Source organism: Ochotona curzoniae, unplaced genomic scaffold (assembly GCF_017591425.1).
Source record: "Ochotona curzoniae isolate NIBS_2020 unplaced genomic scaffold, NIBS_Ocur_1.0 contig_4501, whole genome shotgun sequence".
NCBI classification, from domain to species: Eukaryota; Metazoa; Chordata; class Mammalia; order Lagomorpha; family Ochotonidae; genus Ochotona; species Ochotona curzoniae.
This window is the reverse complement of record NW_024466307.1, coordinates 6,237,345-6,257,632: the sequence shown is the minus strand read 5'-3', so window position 1 is coordinate 6,257,632 and position 20,288 is coordinate 6,237,345. Positions and strand designations below refer to the sequence as shown.

At 41.4% G+C, this 20,288-nt stretch overlaps 1 protein-coding gene across 3 annotated transcripts in view; it reads left to right on the top strand.

Annotated features, from left to right (window-relative positions):
- The first annotated feature begins 202 nt into the window (after positions 1 to 202).
- Positions 203 to 20,288, top strand: part of MEF2C (myocyte enhancer factor 2C) — a 146,823-nt gene continuing 126,737 nt past the window's right edge. For all 3 annotated transcript variants that reach the window (XM_040986026.1, XM_040986030.1, XM_040986027.1), the window contains exon 1: positions 203 to 467. The gene's annotated coding sequence lies outside the window, so the exon portion shown is untranslated. The remainder of the gene's footprint in view (positions 468 to 20,288) is intronic.

Below are 20,288 nucleotides of genomic sequence, written 5' to 3'. Positions count from 1 at the left end.
GCAGTTTTCTGGACGAGTCGGCTTACTTTTAACCCGGCCGGCCTCCCGAGCGCCACTTTCTCCTCCCTCCTCTTCCTCCACCTCCTCCTCCTCCTCCTCCTCCAGGAGCGGCCTCCGCGTGCGCGCGCGCCGGTGTGGGTGCGCGCCCCCTCCCCGAGCGCGCCGCCCCCTGCGCGCCCCCGCCAGCGCGCTCACGCGCACACCTCGTCCCCAGCCCTCGGCTCTCTCTGCTCGCAGTCACAGTCGCTGGAGCACCCGCGTGCACCCGGACATCTTCGGGCTGCTATTGGATTGACTCTGAGGGTTCTGGCTGTGTGGGTCGCCGGCACGGCGTGTTGGAATCAGGTGGAGCAGCGCTTCCAGGCTGGACGAAGTAAAGACCACTGTTCTTTTTTTTAATCCCCCCCTCCCTCTTTCTTAAGAAAGGAAAATATCCCAAGGACTAATCTGATCGGGGCTTCCTTCATGTAAGTACCTCTGACATTTTTCCAGGAAATTGCAGACAGCCCGGGTTAGTTTCTGAAATGTGCATCCATGTACCCCGCCGCCCTGGGTCTGTTTCCTTTTTTTTTTTTTCTTTCCTGTTTTGTGTGTGTGTGTGTTTTGTTTATTTAATTGGAGGGGGAGGCTGAAGTTGAGGCTCGTGGTGGGTGCCTTCTCCGCGTGAGATTCCCCGTACTTGTGTGTTGTTAAAAGTAACTTTGGAGGTAGCCGGGTGCGTTTTGCCATCAGCTGCTCCAGGCACTCCTGCCTCGTTTCCTGTCACACCAGCGTGTTTAAAGTTTCATGAAGTTAGTGCACGTCATGAGCATGCTGGATGGAGCTGGTGGGTTTCACTGGTTCACGGGAGGTTCTGTGACCTTGAAGGCGATGCCTTAAGACTGCGGGTGAGTTCACGGTGGGAGATGCGCTCGCAGAAGCCCCCCACCCATCTGCCCGAGACTCTGATCTGCGCCGGGTGCTGCCTAGGAGCCTCTAATTCTCCGGATTAGTTTAAGCTGCAGCCGGGCTGTCAGCACACGCACCTAGGGGCAGCTCCTTCCATCTGCAGGCTCTGCCTGCTTAGGTAGCTTGGACCGACAAGACGTGCCCCGGACGGGCTGTGATAGTCGGTTTTTCACAACTCGCGCTGGGGTTTCAGTGTTGAGGACTTGCCGTGTAGCTCCAGTGGAAGACAGAAACTGCAAAAGCAGGAGCGGTTCAGTCACATAGATTGCCCTCGTGCTTGGACTTTGGATGAAAGTTACCAAACTCCGTGATAAAAGTTTGGCACAAAGGAAGCATAGGTATATGGTCAGGGCATTTGGTTATTGTGTTATTAAACATTATGCAAGCATGATACTCTCTGTATTGCTGATGCTGTTTGCTCCCCACCCTAGAAAGTGGAGAATGGTTCTTTAAAGGGAATTTCGTTTCAGAATCATTTCTGACGATCCAGTGAGTTATTGTTCCTGGGAGAAAGGCTTTTTTTTTTTTCTTCTTCACATTTTAGGGATGTGTGCCTTTTGTATAAAATACTCCTGACATGCTGACACTAGAAACCCAAGCAGGCACTCTGCCAGCCCTTGAGCCAGTGCTGGGTGGAGAACTGTCATGACACGGAGTGCATCTTACTGTTGTGAATATGGCACTAAGTTCAATAGCAGCTTAGGAAATGCTGGAGGATGGCATGCATTTTCCAAGTGCTGTAGGAGACACTCAACCACCTCGTTAGATCCGTGCAAAGATGTGCAAGTGGCCAGCCTCCGGTTCATTGCACCTTGCAATGAAATTGTGGTAGCAGAGGGAAGATGTTTACAGCAGCCCTGAGAGATGGGACCACCTGTGAACCCCCTTCAGCCCTGCAGTGCAGACCCATTGTAGCTTCAACTAAAGTAACAATCTCCACTTCATGACCAAAGGATCCCATTGAATTTTTAAGATCATGCCGGATTTGGCTAGTCGTTGAACATGTTCGGCGAACAGCACGAGCAGTATTTTTGTTTCTGCATGAGTCTCTGTTAAAAATGAGGCAGTTCATAAAGTCTGTTGCCTTCCAGCCTATGCATGCAGTTATGTATTTATTTTGCTGAAAGAGGTTGCTCTCCATCAAGTGCATTCAGAACATGATAGGGAGGATGCGATGACCCCATCTGACACCTACCTCAAGACAAAAAAGTCTCCTAAATCCACTATCATTGCATTTGCAGGAAAGTAAGCTTATATTAGATGACTAAGTCCATTCTGAAAGGTTTTTTTTTTTTTAATCAAAACACACTTTTAGCATAGTGTTTGTTTAAAATGGGGTTTCCCAGTGAAGTCAAGGACACAATAGCTGGCAGCTTCCTTTAATTTTCACTAAACTTGAGAAAAGTCTCATTTTTCATTAGTGTCATTCGCACAGCTTTGACTGCTAAGCATATGTTTCAGACTTCTGATCAAAGATAATGTTTTACTTCATTCATCAGTTATGCTTTTGCATCCTGATTATCATGTCTGGGCATGTCTTGAAAAATCATAAGAAGCCAGAACTTTTAGTAAATATTGTTTTTTTTAATTTGAGTTTAAAAATGAGCACTTTATGATAAAGTCAATTTTTCACCATTTCTAAACTATTTATGTGTTTTTTGTAAGAATTTAATCATAGGCATTAACTTTCCAAGACAGAAACACATTGATACTAAATAGCTACATGAAACTTAAATAACAAGGGCTTGTTGCACTTTGTCTACTCCTTGCAAATATATTTATTTTGCAAAATTTGGGGGACCTGGTCCATTCCCATAGGGAAAAGGACCATTTAAAGAGTTAGAATTGTATCCTGAGAAAGAATCATGTATTATCCCAGGTGGAAATCTATTAAGCTCTTCTTTGGCCCTCCCACTACCAATTTAATAAATTATATAATATAACTCTATCTTGCTAATAAGTGATTCCCGGGAATTAAATTTGCTCAATAAGGAACTGCACTAAATAACTCCCTAGCCTATTTTAGCGTTATCATTTAAAACTTTCTTCTCTTTATTCTAGCATATGTTGTGGTTTTTATTTCCCAACACCACCTGGGGTAGATTTTGAGTCTATAAAATATCAGAAAGTGACAAAATGGGAAAATATCGGAGCAGCGATAGTTGTGCTGAATAGCAACAAAGAAATGGTTACGATCAGAGAACCGTGGTTTTCAGGACACAACTCAAAGCATTGTGGAAGTGTTTCATGTACAATTCAGGGTCATTACATGGAGGAGAAAGAGGGTTTAAAAAAAAGTTCTACTTTTTAATTTTTTTCAGAAGCATATCACCCAAGAACACATCCCAAGTTAAAGTATGAGACAAACAAAAATGTGCATGCTTGTTGTCCCAGACACAGGACCAGGCTACTGACTCTAAAGGGCAGCGAGCATGCCATCTGGCCACAAACAGGTGATGAGGGTCCTGGGCCCAGCCCTGCAGTTACTCTCTCAGTTCACTTGGACCATTCTGCATTGAATGAAGCCTGGCTGCTCTCTGAGGTCCATCATCTCTTTAGGGTATCAGAGCCGATTGCACTGGCAATTCACAAAACCAGGAGCCATCGTCAAGTCCACGCACCTTACAAAAAGCAGATTACACAGTTCACGTGTTAGTTGGGTAGGTCAAAGATAAAAGCCGATTGTTGAGAAACGGCAAGACGCACCAATTCTGAATGATAGCTAGATGACTGCACTGCGACCCTGTTGCTTCCTCGTTACCGAGAGCCATTCACACGGTAGTCAGCTCAGTTCTCAGATGGCAGGCTCTCCGCAGCGAAATGGGGGAAAACATGTCCCCACTTCTTTACACGAATAGACAGCAAGTTGTCTGAGTGAGGTGGTTGTACTAAGGTGTTCTGTGCATTAGAAATTTTGGAGGTGTAGGGGTGCAGAGTAGAGATATAAAGTTCACCCACAATATTGAGTAAATGAGTAGAGCATATGTGCCGGTCAGTACCCATCCTGTCATGTGCTCCCAAGTATATTCTTCATCAGGATGTGCGATTACATGGTTATGAATGCATACATCTGAAATATATCTTAAAGGGTGCTTATTAGTCAAATTACATATATATATATATAGTATGATTGTCATCATAAGATCATTCTCTACAAGAAAATGTGCCGGGTGAGGGTTTATTTCAGAGAATGAAGTTGAGGCTTACATGGAATTGTGCAAACCCCAACTACTTCCACATCCAACTCCACCGTAATTTCTTGCTTCTTCAAAAATTGAAGTCCTTTTTTACCCAACTGATGCCTCCTAGTGTTTCACACAATAAAACACTAATGAGTCACTCGTAAATGTAAACATTGCATTTTCATCGCCTCTTCTGTGATACATAAAATTAATATTTATGTGTTTAATTTTCTGTGCATTATTATAATAAGGTTCGAAGTTCTAGTAAATGAAATGTTTCCTCGGAGTGGATTTCTGGCAGACACTTGCAGGTTCCCTTTGACCATTAACAATATCTTAGTAAGTTTTAGTAAGTTTATGATCCTCCATGCCAGCTCATCCATTCCAGGTTGACAGTCAGTCCTATTTCTCAGTGAGAAACATAAGCAGAATGGCAAGGCTTCCATTTTGTAGGCCTAGTCATTGTATAGCTGAGCTAATCCTGAAATGCCTGGTAGACCAGTTGCAAAGGGACTAACTATTTCATTTAAACCCTGGACTAGCTTCATTGAGACAGAGCTGTTTTCTGTTCTTTGGCATCCAAACCCTTGCAAATTTCTGGGGAAGAGTGGTATCCAAGAGAAAGAGGGCTTGGAAAAATTTAAGAGTGAAGATAAGTGCACACCTTTGCACAGAAAGGAAATGAATCGCATTATTAGCAAATAGAAGAACTTGGAGGGGATAGGAATGCTACTTCATGGAACAGAAGCTCGTTAGGGCCTCATTTCTCACGACCAGAGGCTCCTTGGGTGCCGTGGCAGTGAGGCTGGTTATCTGCTTCGGGGATGGTGAGCAGAAACCCCGGGTATTAATGTAGTCTGTGATGTGCAATGAGGAGAATGGGCGCTTCAGGTCCTATGTTTTTTTTTTTTTTTTCCTGCACTGTACTTAGGAGAGGATCCCCTGGTGGGGCTGAAATTCACAAGCTATACGGGCTATGCCTACAGCACTCATGGGCTTCTCCTGGAGTTGGCACAGAACACACGTGCACAAAAACAATCACAAATTCCAAGTCCAACAGTTAGCAAGGTTCTGAGCTTGTGATACACTTGTTGTCTTTCTGTTACCTGAGTCTGGGGCGTCTGGCTGTACTGAATCAGAGCACACAGCATCTGAACAGGACTTGACTGTCAAGGTTTTCTAAATCCGTCCATATTCCAGGGCCATTACCATTCAGTGCCTGTTGGACACATTTCAAAGAATGTAAGGGGGTGTGTTCCTTTCGGCCAAGGAAGCAAACATGTCGAAAGGGGTGGGCCTTTCCCACAAGAGCTGCTTGGCGAGTTGAAGCAAACACAGTGTGCAAGAGAAGAGCAGCATGAGAAGGAAAAGAATTTGTGATGATCGACTCTAGCGAGCGAAGGAAACTCAGCTCTTTTTTTTTTAAAGCAACTCTGATAATCTGCTTTACGCTGCTGAGATCTATGAGAGCTCTCAGTTTTAGAATTTACAGCATTAATCCACAAAAGAACCATAAACTGTGCTGTAATTTTGCTCTTGCCCCAAACAAGAATTTAACACTTGCAGTCTTATCTGACAGACAGCATTAAGAATATGTAGTTAGCATGACGCTCTTATGTTAGTTGTTTTCGCCTGTGCAAGAAAAAAAAAATTAAAGAATGTTCTGTGACAGAGAAAACTAAGATTATAGAAAAATAAACTATTCAGTAGTTTGACTTAGCATTTCCATAATACTATTTAACATTGGCTGCAGAAATGCAAAATCATATTCCTATTAACCATGGAAATTAGAGGATGCCTGCTGTATGAATCCATGGGTTAGCTTCGGTAAATGCTAAGAGTAGCATATATTTGCCATCACCATAACACATTTGCTGCACATTGTCATTTTATGGCCCACATTAAATCTCCACAGTTATTCTGTGAAAAATATAACCAGTGTAAACAAAGTTCAGAGTAGACATGAAGAGACTCTTTGAGGGCACTCTAAAGGAAATCAGTGGCATTACAAACAACACAAATAGGCAACCTATTAGGGGCAGATTGCTGCAGAAATCATTACGCCTTAGTCATGCAGACATTATAGAGACTTTATTAATTCTTAATGCTGTAAATCTGACATGAATGGGGCAGTGTTGTTGGTGCTGCGAGGGGTGGCGATCCCTGTCGAGTGGCGGTGTAGGTCTCTGCACACTGATTCAGACAAAGTACCTGACACTTGTTTTCAGAGCAGGGAGGAACTGATGTGTGAAGGGGTGCCTGGCGGGGACCTGCCCTTCCCCGCGGCGGCCTGAGCAGGGGTCTGGCTTTCCTCGTGTGTCTTGTTGTCACAGATAAGTTGCACATGAAGAATTCAGGCAAGTTGCTCTCAGATACGGTGGAGTCTTGTAACTGCAGATTTGTCAGAAGGTAGTTGTGATCCTTCAACAGAATGCGCCTTGCTTGTGCAGCCACAGCCCCAAACTGCCCCCATCTTTTTCTCCTCCCTGTGTGTGATTCTGACAGCAGCAGGATGCTGCCCTTCTCACAGACATGAAGAGCGGCAGTTCTGCCTTAGACACGCTTGTTTGTTTGCTAAATTAGACAACAGATTCGTTGGTTTCCATTCGTGGCAACAGACAAGGAAATTCATCTGCAACTCAACCAACTTGACTTTGATTTCTCAAGCCCTAATGAATTGTTGACCCCTTACAAGGTGTGTGGTTAGCGAGGCTGAGGCTAGACTGCTGGCGTAGTCCCTTCACACAGCACCAGCGACAGGGATTACTTTATTTTTAGCAGAAATAGGATCTAGGATGTTTTCCTTTTTGGAATTCAGGGTCTCACATGGGATGGACTACCAAATTACAATCCAAGATCTTTTTAATGAACAAATGTGTACAGAGAGAGAAAGAAAGAGAGACAGAGAGAGAGAACATATATTTGAAGATAGAGGCCCTATATTTTTCAGGTTTCTGCCACATCTTTCATATCGGGACAGAATGTGTGTGTCTAACCAGATGTTTTAGTTAGATCCTGCAGGTAGATGCTTTCTCCAAATGGACCATTTAACGTAAATGGCTTTGTGGGAAGGTAGTTTGAGGAGTTTAAAAAGGAAAAAAGAAAAAAAAAAACTCCTCCACTTACTGTAGTCCCAGCTCTTTCTCTTTAAAAAACAGTAATTATACTCAGGTTAAAGAAAGGGAAAAAAAATAAACTCTTAATTCTTTGTCACTTCGGCAGTTTCTGCTCCTGTATCTCTGTTCCCTGGGCAGGCAGCCGCTTGGAGCTGTACTCTGAGCACTTGTGGGCTGTAGAGCAGAGAGAATGCACAGTGCCACGTCCTGCACTTCCCTGCTCGGCTTGCAGTGCTTCCAGTCCTGTCGCGTGCCCTTTCTCCCAGTGGGGGCCAAGGCACAGGAGGCTTTTCTTCCTGAGCAATGACTCTGTTAATGGGAAGAAATAATAATAAGACTAATGTTTCTCTAATTTAAGAACTCTGCTTGCTACATCAAGAAGACACAAACTACCAAGTGGATTTAGTATGTCCCTTTTCAATCCCATAGAGCAGTTTAGAATGCACAGAACAATAGGTGTGAGACAGAAAATGAGGCCTCTCCACCCTCAGTTCTCAGCACCAGTAGGTCAAATTAGACACCTGATTTTTTTTTTTTTTTTTGGCTGCTGCTGTGTGGCCAATCAGATATAAAACTTTGTTTCCAATGAAGACTGCGCTTTATGTTCTAGATAAGTTACATCATTCTTGTGATATAAATTAATACTGAAGAATGCTTTTTTTTTCTGCATATCTCAGAGACTAACAACATTCAAGAGACAACGTGGTGCTGCAGTAATTTCTTATTGATAAACATTCACAATTCCAGTGACGGTTAGGTCAAAATACAGAGGACAGAGACAAAATATGTGCTCCAGTTTAGAGATGGCTGTGGGGCTCTGCATTTGAAAGATACTGGGGTCAGCAGTGCCTTTAAGATCATGCAAAACAAATTAACTCCTGAATTCCTGCATGGACATCCCTTGTTTTGAACACCGTAGGCTGAAAACTTTGCCTTTTCTGTGGAAAATAAATTGGAAATGGTTGAAAAAGCAGCTTTTAGTTGCCAGCTCCTTTTCTGACGGTCCTCAATGTGATTTTTAAACATTCTGTGAAAAAGCAGCTTTTAGATGCCGTGGTTCATTCTGTCAGCAGGTGAATTCTCGTTTGTGCAATGTACAATGGGACGGTTGCCACCTCACCTTCATGTTTCTGAAACTGGTCTTCACCGTTGGAAAGCCACCAAATGGAAGTCTTGTGTAGAAAGGGCTACTACCTCCTAAATGTTTTGTTCAACTTTTGTTTTAAGGCACATTTTAGACTGAATCCTATCCAAATAGTATATACGTGTTAGTTCAGTCATTTACCCACCAAACCATTTATTAACTACCTGTATATAGAGCTTCCCAAACCAGACCTGAACAGCTATATGTAATTTGAGTTTTCTTTAAGGTAAAAATCAATAAGAAAGGCAGTTTGAATCATGTCTAAATTGCTAAGCAAGGATTTGCATGAATGTAAGTGTTTCTTAGTAAAGTGCTAAGAAATGAATGCATCTAGATCTGAAGAGATGCAGAGGACAACCTGTGAGCCTGTCAACACAATGACGAGTTTCTGTTGTAGATGTCCAGATTCCTGCATCTTTCAAGACCCAGTAGAAAGGGGGAAAATAATTGAACTTTTTATATAATATAAACGCATATTAATGTAGATAGGCGTCAGTAATTTTTGACATTTATTTCTTACAAAATCCGACATTTTCTTTAAAAGCTCAGGTTAAACCTTTAACACGATGGTCTGCAAGGGTTTTTATTTTATTTTATTTGAATTCTCCAGAAAAGTAGAATAATTGGAATCATCACCCCGAATGAATATCATTAGACACATGGTAAAAGTTTCCATTACTGTGGTGGATATGGATATTGAAGACAGAAAATGACCTACCTTACTACTTAAGTACTTCAGAATGATGCTCGGTTGGAACTTGAACCTCTTGGAGGCTCGACTGATAGGTAGTTGTCTAATCAAGACTGGTAGGGATGCATCCATCTCGGAGGTCCTTGCTTGTTATTGGGTCGTCTTTGAGCAAAGGCATATGTAGTTTAGAAAATGGATCTTCTCACCTCTTTGGAGCAGCTAATCTATAACAAAGGTACAAATCCAGACCTAATACTCTCTGGATTATTTTTCTTAACTCCCGAAGGCGAACGAACACACTTGATTCTTTTTCTTAATGTGTTTGTGTGTTCATTTCTAGTACGCAGCAGATGCACACTCAAGCTCTGTGTAAGTCAGAGGTTAAGGAACTAGTTTTGACTGCATTTTACCCTTTTGCGTGTTTGACTTTTTCTCCCCTTACACAGAGCAAAGAGAAGCTTCTGCTGTGACCATCACACATTTGCCAAGGCATGCCTAAGAGACTCGGTGCCCGGGGTTTATTTCCTTAGTGGCCCAGGGGTTGTGGTGCACTGGCATCCTCCTTTTGAGACTGTTTGATCCCAGGTGAACTAGGCTGCTTGCTATTCTGAGTCCCACTCCATGCCCATTTTATAGCTTTAAAATAAAAATGAAAAAATTCTTGGCTTCGCTCGTTTTTATGTATTTTTAAGAATTTGGATTCTCTTCCGTCTGGGCGCCCTTTTCTTGCCGCAGTGTGTTAGGGAGAGTGAAAGCAGCTGCCCTCGCTGCCACATACAACATCACACAGTCGTTTCAGGTCCTAGCTCAGCTCCTCGCCCCAGAGAGGTCGCTGTGGCTTGTCCTAGCACAGCGCCATGTCATGAAAGCTCCAGATGGTGATCTTGAAACAGCAGGAGCCACAAGACAGTCTCTATAAGAACTGCCCGCAGCTTTTAGAGTCAGTGGATGGCCCCCGTGTGCCGGAAATGCATGGCGTCATGGCCTCTCAGAAGGTGGGCCAGATGTTGGGCAGGTTGGACCCCCCCCAATTAGGGCTTTCATGGCGCTTTGGGAAGCAGTGGGCCAGAGCTCCAAGGGGTGTGTACGTGTGTGTGCACGTGTGTGGGGGGCAGGGAGTGTAGGTGTGTGAGAGAGGCTGAACATGGCCCCAAGAGAGACAGAAACCATTGAAGGAAGCTGAAAGAGCTTCAAGAACCCAGTGCCATACTTGACGCCGTCTCCATGATCATTCGTGCCTGTAGTCTCAAACACCAGCAGCAATGGAGGGTGACTGAAGAACCGTCACCCACGCCCGCTCAAAAGCCGTTCCCCCGTGTGCTGGCTGGGCCCTGGAGGCAGGTTAGTTAACCGCAGAGAGGCTCAGTTTCAGCATCTGTCAAATGGGGATAATTATAGCACCCACCTCATGGTGTTTTTGCAAACGTGAAGTAGGAGATTATACGTAAAAGCGTTGAACGCACACAGTAAGTACTGAGTAATTATTAAATTATTATCATAGCACTACACTGTATTTCCATCATTTTATCTTCCTGCTAATGATGATCACTTAGAAATGCCTGATAGGATAATTATTTTGAACTTTTTTTTTCAATACTTACATACCATTAAAATTGGGTCACTTTCAGGGCAAGTCTAATTGTGAGGCTGTGCTAGGTCAATTCTAATGATTGCTAAGTACAGTATACGTCTTTCCCTAAGAAAATCAAAACCATTCACAGATCAGATGTTATTCAATAAATATCATATTATTTTTAGAACTAGAAAATGGAAGCAAGGTACAAAATAATTTTATCCATGAGTTTTAGAAGTCACTTATTAAAAGTTCTGAATTCCAGAAAGACTGTTGCTTAGTTTTAATAAAAGTTTCGTCTGGAGTGTTTGATGTGCATGCAGTTATTAGGTGATTTTAATAGTGAAACAGACTTAGGAAGAATTAGAAAGCCTTTTTTCCCCCTTAGCATTGGTATTACCCACCTTTGAAGGAAACAATGGCACTCCTGGCTTGTTTTTCTTAATGTACGACTTTGCTTTATGTAGACTTGATTTTTTTGGAGAATTGGTGTCATTTTACCCAATGTTACATTGCCCCTTGGGCATTCTTGCATATAATAGATATTTGCTAGACTTTGTGCAGTCAATGATTAAGTTGTAATCCAGAAAGATAAAATACATTTTCAACTGGAAGAATGAAAAAATGCAGAGGAAAGGCACTGCTCTTGTCTTGATTTACTCACACATTTTAGGGATTATTTATTATAGTTTATCCACTTTGAGACTAGAAACCTAATTTGGGTATTTTTATTTATGCGAGAAAAAATAAGATGTGTAGAAAATGCAAAATTTAGCCTAAGGTTTTGATCAAATAAATCTTAAAATTTATTTAAGACCTAGGTGAAAATGGGTGTATTTATGATATTCAGAACCTGCATACCACTTTTTTTTTTCCTGGCTTTTCTATGCCTTTAATTTCTCAAAAAAGAAATTCATGTTTTGGGTAGCATGTTATGCCAGTACTGCCTGCCCGGTTCATGCCCCCCGGGTCGGGGTTGGGGGGGGGTGACTTGCAACCCCTGTGGTTGTTCCTGTGCTCTTCAATAAAGCCCTGCAGTGTGCACCTTGCATGTCAGCTCTCTGGTCTAAGCCTGTCTGAATGCCTGAAATAAAGAGTGTTCAGCGCAAGGAATGCTAGCAGAGGGGACTTCCCTGTGGTAAAACAGCATGGACAGCTCCCAGCTCTGCAATCAAGGATGCCTCTAAAAGCTTTCATTTAAAAATAATAATAACAATAATAATAATAAGGCTGCATGAAGATGCTGGAGCCCTGGAAGGCACATGGGCTTAGAGAATTACTCCCATCTGCAACCCCCTCCTCCTGCTTAGTAGCCCTTCCCAAGGTTATGATTACTGGAAAATGGCTGTTAATCACCAGATTTTTTTTTTTTTGAATGCAGCTGCTTTGCTTCAGTCAGACTCCTAATCTATTAAGCAACTTCATCTCCAGTTTAAAATTTGCATTGTCTACTGTATGGAATAAATTTTCATTGTAATCAAGCCTCCAAGAGAAACTCCCAATATGACTTATAGGAAGCACATTTGTTTGTATGGATGAACCTGTCTGCTGCTATTGAGCCAACTGTTTAAACAATACTGTGGCTGATCAGCATAAAAATAAAATACCGTAGTGCCATCCGCTGTAGTCGCTTTGCAAGAGATTCAAATCAAGGCATCTTTAGCATTTGGCAATGTAACACTCACATGATTGAGAAACTTAACCCAGATATTTAAAAATTTGACTTGAACCGGAAAGGGCTTTTAGAAGTTCAGCACTCTTACACCAGGCCTTGGTACAGTGGTTGGGCCTTTCTCTACCCCTCATGCTTATGGCATTTGCTGTAATTTAAAGAAAAGAATCCAAAACCTGAGTCAATATTGGGTGCGAATAGAGGACGAAGCAGCTCTCGTTTACAAAGGCCCCTTTGAAGATGCATTCTTACATGTAAAATTGACAGGCTCCAAGAGGTGGTTGGATGGTGTTCATCATGTTGGAAGGAATGTTTCAATTAAAGTTGAGCACTTTCTCTTCCAGGTCTTTTTTTCTCCCTTTTTTATTTGCTGTGCCAAGGTATCCATGTGCGTTTTCCCACTGTCATCTGGCACCTTCCCAGCAGATGCACGCAATCTGTTCTGCTGTCACTAACAGGGTTCGGTTTATGAAAAGAATGTGTCAGAACATGCCACTGTAGTCACTTTTACAGGTTTTTTTAAAAGAGTAACTGAGAATATATGCATTGCCCTAGTTTTATTGTATTCAGCCCCTGAAGAGATTTCTAAGAAACTTTTATAATATTCATAGACCCAAAAGCTTACTTCCATTATTTTTGACCAAATATTTACTTACCCATCAAAAATTTAATGTTGAAAAGTTCAGACATCTTTGACAGTGAGATATAATGTATACCCACGAAGCACTAGATCTTCTACAGTAATGTTTAAAGTTAACCTTTTGTTTGGATACAATGTTCACATATCCAATGATGAAATTCACTGTGTTATAATTATGTACATATCTACACTCAGAATGGAGGCAAATCTACTTGCCTTCTGGAATCAGCATATTGAAAAAGCATATTGCAATATATATACTCCTTAGGGTATGGTCTTACTCTATCAATTGCTTGACCTCGTAGATAAAAATGATTTCCTTGTCTTTATCTCCATTAAGTTAAACCAAAAGTGGTTAAGCTAGCACATGCATTTAGCTCCTCCATAGAGACACTGGATAAACTATATTTTAGCAAAATAATATGACGTTTTCTTTTCTACATGTTTACATTTTGAAAGTGCAATACGTAGATATTTCTGAACTTAGTTTCTGTTCTCTTTTCTCACCAGCTATTCTTAATAATTTGGTTTCTTGTCTTATTCATAGAAAATTTAAAAATTGAATAGTGAAACCTGTAATAATTCCTAAGCTACTGAGTTCAGTAAATTAACAGGATTTAAAGTTTTATCTACATGTCATAAGAACATGAACACACGTATTGACATGCGAATAAATAGTACATACACTTAGCAGTTTGTGTACCTTTTATGGTATCTAAATATCTCTGGGAATTGAAGGCTGTCTAGTGAAGTTAAGAACTTTAGAGTTTTAAAATAATTTTTGACTTGGAGAACAACTTGAAATTCAGGAAACATAATTTTTGTACATTTTTATATATTTGTGTAATTTACATGAACTAAAATTCAGATTAAGAAACTATGGTAAGTAGTTAAAACTGATAGAATTTAAGCATGACTTACATATGGTTGGATTAGGAAAGCAAGTTTTCGATTTCTGCATAAAGACAATTTATGAAATAAATTAAAGGCATAAATATATCAGGAATTTTGTTGAAGACAAAACTGATAGATTCTCTCCCAAAGCTTGAGCAGTATCAATTAGGGCCTTTTTGAAGTACCTTTGCACCTTTTAGTAAGAAAATAATTTACCGTTTTAATTCACTGAAACTATTGTAACGTAAAATCAGTAAAATACCTTCTGAGGTTGTATTATTAGAGTAAAATACCTTAATTTGTAAAGAAAAAAAAATGTGTTCATCCAACTTTAAATATTGTTATGTGTACACGTCCTAAGTAGATTTTCTAATGCTTTTGATGCTTTGAACACAGCAAATTGATTTAAAATAAGTTCTAAAGGATCATTAGGAAGCTTACCTGTCTACGTTGTAATTTAGCAATGATTTTGCATGGCAGGTGTCTGCTTTTTCATCTAGGTACTTGAATTGCTTAGTTTCTGTTCTTGGCATCAGGAGTGGTGAATTACAGTCAGATCCAAGGCTTTCTCCCTCTTCTCTTATTTTAAGCCACCAGCAGAGGGAAGGAAGGACAATCTCCATGTCACTGGAGAGTAAGACTTGACCTTACTAACGTGGATAAAGGGAAACCACCCAAATCTTAGATTTTACTGTAACTGGATGTACAGGAGATAATTTAAAGATAAAAACTCCTTTGGCAAACTCAGTAACCAGAATTATGAATCTTTACAATCCTTTATCACTCAAAGTGTAAAAAAAAAAATGTACAGTTCTAAATTTCACTAGGGAAAAAAAAAACAACTCCTTTGAGCAGGATTTGCAGAACTTTTGCGAATAGGTTTTGTCTTGTGAAATACTTGTATCTCACATACTACTATGCTCTTTTATTTAACAAGGCTTGACAGAAGAGTAAACACATCTCCCCATCCTGGTTTATTTCTTAGGAATGAAGGGGAGGGAACCTGGGTCATGTGACGTTTTCCTGCTGCTCTAGGCTCTAGACTTTGGAAATATTTTATCTCAGAAAGACCTTCTAGAATGGTGCCAGTTGCCTCTTGGCCACCCAGGGGGGGTACCACCCTGACCCTCCCTTTGCACTTGCTTAGTCACAGGTCTTTTTGGAGGGAAGGCAGATTCTTTTTGTGGGGCTGTCCCCACAGCATGTATTATTCATAGACCAAGGGCCTCATCAAAGGATCTCGCTGCACGCATGATGATGGGTTGGAGTGCAGTGACCAGAAAGCTCACCACTCGGCTTTCTCTAGGCAATTTAAAGATGGTTGTAGCCTTTTTCCATCTGCATCAACATATGTTGACCAGTTGGTTTTCAACTCTTGCTGGCTTGGTGGTTGGAAGCAGGGCTGATCCTCTATAAATATAATTGATACTTTCAAGTCTGACTTAGGAATTCCACTTTCACTTGTCTCAAGCCTCACTACTCAAGATATCTCTGAAAAATTCTCATAACTTTTAGGATGTGCGTGAAAAGCTTGTCTTACTGGTGTCAGCGACTTCGTGGTAATCATTTGCAGACAACACAATCACAGCTACCATTTTTAAAGAGCTTACTCTAGGCTTAGGCACCATTCTAAGGGCATACAGCTCCATCGCTTTGCAGTACTTAAAGAGGGAGATCTGTTACTCTCCAACTACACAGATGAAGACACTGAGGCAAATTTTCAGAAAGTCATTTAGTGAAAATTCTCCTCTTTGTGGCAGAGCTTGAACTGCATCCCAGCTCTTCAGAGCTTCTGCCTCCACAGCCAGAATCTCATACACATTTGCCCATATTTTGCATAAGAAAAAAAGAGGGATTTTTACCTTAGGATCATAAATTTGTATGGCTCCATGGTGAATAGTATTAAGTAATCTCAGAATGGCATTATAAACAGTGTAAATATATTTAAAGTGATTTGATTATTTGTTCTATGACACAGTCCCATGTTAACTTGGTTCAAAAAAAAGAACATATTTCGTCAGTTTTCTGATAGCTTCTCTTTTCACAAGTGTAATCTTATTACTATGGGAAAATTCGTTTTTCCACTTGCTGTATTAGCCTTAATTGACATGTGAGCATCTAGTTTTATCATCCCATTTTGATGACCTGCACTTTGGTTCTTGAACTGTTTTCATTTTTAACCTTCACTTGCAAAAATCATAATGATTTGTTTAGTTGTGATTTAAGACTGTGAGCTGTTTGATAGAGTCTATAAGCGGACATTAAATGGATTTCAGAGTGATTTCGTTAATTAGTGAAGATCAGTTGTCTGGAGAATTTGAATTCAAGCATGCTGTTTAATTTGTTCTTTGCAGTGAAATAAGAAAAACAAACAATAAAATCTTAAAACCAAAGATAGATTATGTGGAATGAATTGCCTAGTTAGGGTAGGTCATGTTATATTGGGAAACTGGGAAATAGCAGACCCAGTTTATTCATGCAGTGCGTGGTTTTTTCGTTTTTCATGGAATATTTCTGGGTTCCGGAAAAGACACTTTGAAAAGGGATAAGGATCATTTTTAGAATTTTTACTATGAGAAACAATATGAACTTTCTTTTCTCTGATAAACAGTTTCCTTGTTTTTTTCCCATTAAAATATTGCTGGGCTCTTAACTAGAAGGGGAACAGCGAGGCTGTCGGAGGTCAAGCGGGACTTGGCTATTTCTGAATTAGCAAATGTGTAAGCTTTGGACTTCAGAATTCATGGCTGCCACATTCTTGAAGTCATGGATTCCTTGCCAGATTTCCACAACTCATCTTAGAAGCTGCCTTCGGTTCCGCCCAGCTTCACTGTAGAAGAGAATGAAATGCTTGTTTGGATTACTGTGCAAACACCAAAATAATCCATGTTCTCTGTCCTTAAAAATGCTTTTATTGGAAATGTGACTTGGAGATCTCAGGGCTCCGTGTGTTGAAGGGAATTCATTGGTTCTAGAGACCTCCGGGTCACTTGGCGGTGCCCACGGCCAGGGGAGGTTCAAGGGCCGCATGCTGCTTTGCCTTTGTTCTTCTCTTTGCAGCAAAGCCATTGAGGCCATGTGTGTCCCTGTCCTAATGGGATTCTGTCTGGCATCATTTGAACCCCCTGGCCTTAGAATCGTCTAACTGTAGAACATATTCTTGCGACCCCAGAAAACACTGAATTTATCCTTAGCCTCCATTTGGATTCTAAATCTATAGGGATGGCTACGCAGACAGGCCTGAGTAGGTGGTCATGGCTATGAAATGTTTTTACATAGAGTAGCGCGTCCAGGAGAGACTCCCAAATGGCTCATTCTGTATTTCCAAAGCCTTCTCCAAAATTTGAATGGTCCTCTAACACTTTCTTACAAACTCAAGCTCCTCAAAAACTGAGCTGTTGCTTAGTACAGGTCCAGCGAGAAGCTGTGGGTAGCAAGCCTGAAGTTTTCTGTGGTTCTCAATGCTGATCTGGGGAGCTTATGTAAGCGCTGATGCCCAGGTCCTACCTCTGGATTCCAATTGCGTTGGCCTGCTTTCTGCTGCCTTGCATCTCTTGAGGTTGGCTAGGTACTTCTAATGTGAAACTTAGGCGGAAAACTGCTAATTAAAAGAGGATAGAAGTGTGACTCTTGAACTTGGGCGTACTGAAAGTTCCAGAAACAAATAAACATGTCACTTGCAACCTACCCATGGTTCTGCCCATAAAACACCTACCGTTTCCCAACACTTGTCCTCGGATATCAAACATGAACATGCTAATTAATTGGTCAATTATATATTAAGTATGTAAGGGTGAGGTGGAAGGGCACACAGAGGCATAAGACAGAGGCTGCACTGCTGAGGATATCGGCTCCATGCGGGCTGTGAGTACATCAGGTGCAATTATAAGTGTAAGGTAGTAAAAATTATACTGCAGGTGTGTGGCAGGTGAACAGCTGAGTGAAGGAATGTTGAACTCTTTGTCCAGATAAATGACTGGGTCAATATTGAGTAGGGGGAGATCTGGAAGGCATCATACATGAAACATCCTGACAATTTTCTGGGGGGATAAAATGGGAATATGTTGAGCCAGTTGGCCTCATCAAACACGGCTGACTTTCCTGTTTGGCCGTGTGCTCAGATTTGCTTTCCTGTGAGAGAAACTGCCCAGGCTTTGTCTAGGACTTGGGATTCTGCTGGCAGGGAGGGTAGGGGAAGAAAAGGCCTGAATGAACTAGGGATAGGAAGAGCCCAGCCAGCTCTTTTGCATTCTCTGCTGTGTCTCACCAGAATTCTCTCCCATGGAGAAGGTGGAGGGCTCAACCTCCTCCACTCCCACCAAGCCCCACTTCCTAGACACAGCTGGGAGGAAGGACAGCCTGATCCGGGTCCTCCCCCGCATCCTACGGTTTTGTCACTGGAGCCAGACAAGTTATGAATGAGAGAAGAACAGGGAGAATAGCTACCCCAAGAAGCTTCCTGGATGAGGACTCAGCTTCACTCTCTGACAGAAAATGGGACTTCTCCTTTCCCTTCTTGTTTTAAAAAAAAAATCAAAACTAAATAAAAAACAGTGTTTGAATGCTGTCATGCCTGTAGGAGAAAATATTTTGCGTTTTTTAGAAACTCTATTGAAAGTGCTCCAACAGAAGAGAATGAATCCTGAAGACACAGCAAGCCAAGGTCTTACAAGATACTCAGAATCTAAGAAACTGAACTTTGTCCCTTTGTTTATTGCCAGTCATCCACAGTGTGTGTGTGTGTGTGTGTGTGTGTGTGTGTGTGTGTGTGCGTGCAGAAACAGGAAAGGCAAAGTAAGAGTGAGGAAATAGGAAGACTCATTCCACAAAATGTTAGAAAACTGCTTTACTATTTCTTAGGAAACCTTAGCATAAAATGAACCATAGCTAGCTTTATGGAAGGGGGTGCAATGACCATTTCAGCTAGAATTGGAATACAACTCTAACTCTGTAAGTAGCCCTTGGGCTGCACCTGGCTGACTGCACTACCTCCACAAACCAGATTGTGAATGAAGTGAGCCTGATTTCTTCCTGGGTAAGGCTGTGAGGGAACCAGGTCTCACTGCTGCGTAGTATCATTTCCAAGTGACTGTGGAAGAGAATTGAATGAGTTCTAAGACCTGAGAACTTTGATCCCATGAACTGACTTTTTGGGAAGACGTTGTGAACTTGGCTTCAAGTAGATCCTGCAGCATCACATACAGAATTAGGAAGTTATGCACAGCACTGAATTTGTGGAGCTAGTAGTGTAGATTTACAAGGCAGTAGTGTGAGACTTGTTGTTTTTTTAAATACAATTGGAAACCCTCAAAAGCTTCCTATGATCTGATGAAGACTATTGAATTATGAGCCCTGGAGAGCCCCAGTGCTGCTTTTACAGTGAAGGAGATTATAGATCAGGCCTGTCTCATCTCATAAGGCCCAAACTCCCTGTGATAGTAACTTGACAATCTATTCAGAGTCAGCGAAGTTACACAAGTGAATTTTTTCCTCTCGCCTCACCAGCAGCCTGCAAGCTCTTGCTGGGGAATCAGATGCTGAATGGGAAGTCTAGTCATTTTCAGGAGCATGACCATACATTTAGGTGAGATTGTGTCCAACATACTTGTGTTTGTAAGGGGTGGGAGATGTTATTTCATAGAGTCGATACCAGGGATCTCAGATTTGTGTCTTGAAGAGCTTTTTATGAAAAAAAAAATTAACAGCATAAGGACACCAACTCCAGAATTTCTGACTTGGCTGGCCCAGGATGGGTCTAGATAACTGGTATTTTTGGTTGGCTGTTTGTTTTTTAATCTACAAAGTAATTCAGATGTATAGTCAGGATTAAGAATGACTGTTGGCAGAATATCCAAAATCTCTCTGACTTTGATACAGCTTTGAACACAAACTGAGGTCAATACAGAATATTACTTATGATTTCCTTTCTAACCATGAAATTGAGAAGAAAATAAATTGATTTCTTAAGTTATCACGAGAAAATCATCTCTTCTCTGGATCTCTCCTTTCCCAGTGCATGGGAGCAGCTGCTTCATTCCAGCTCCTAAATGATTGGCATTTCTAGAGATGGAGTAACAGGGGAAGTGATGAACTTTATAAATAGACTGCTGAAAATATTTCACATGATGGGTCAAGATGTAGGCACATCTAGAAAAAGGCTTAGGTTTGGGATTAGCCAGTAGCCAACAGTTGTTCAATTCTCAAAATTCCCTGAAGAAAGGAAAGAGTGAGAATCCCTTTCAAAGTGTTATTTTTTTTTTCCCTCCAGTGTGTAGTCAGTGAAACCCGGAATGGGGGAAAATGTACCTTTCAAGCCAAAATTAGGTCATGCCAACCACAGCAAATTGGAAGCTCTGCTTAAACCGTAGTCTAGCAGGATTGCTGTGGATCACACTAGTGTCACACATGTGGTGGGGCTGATTCTTGCA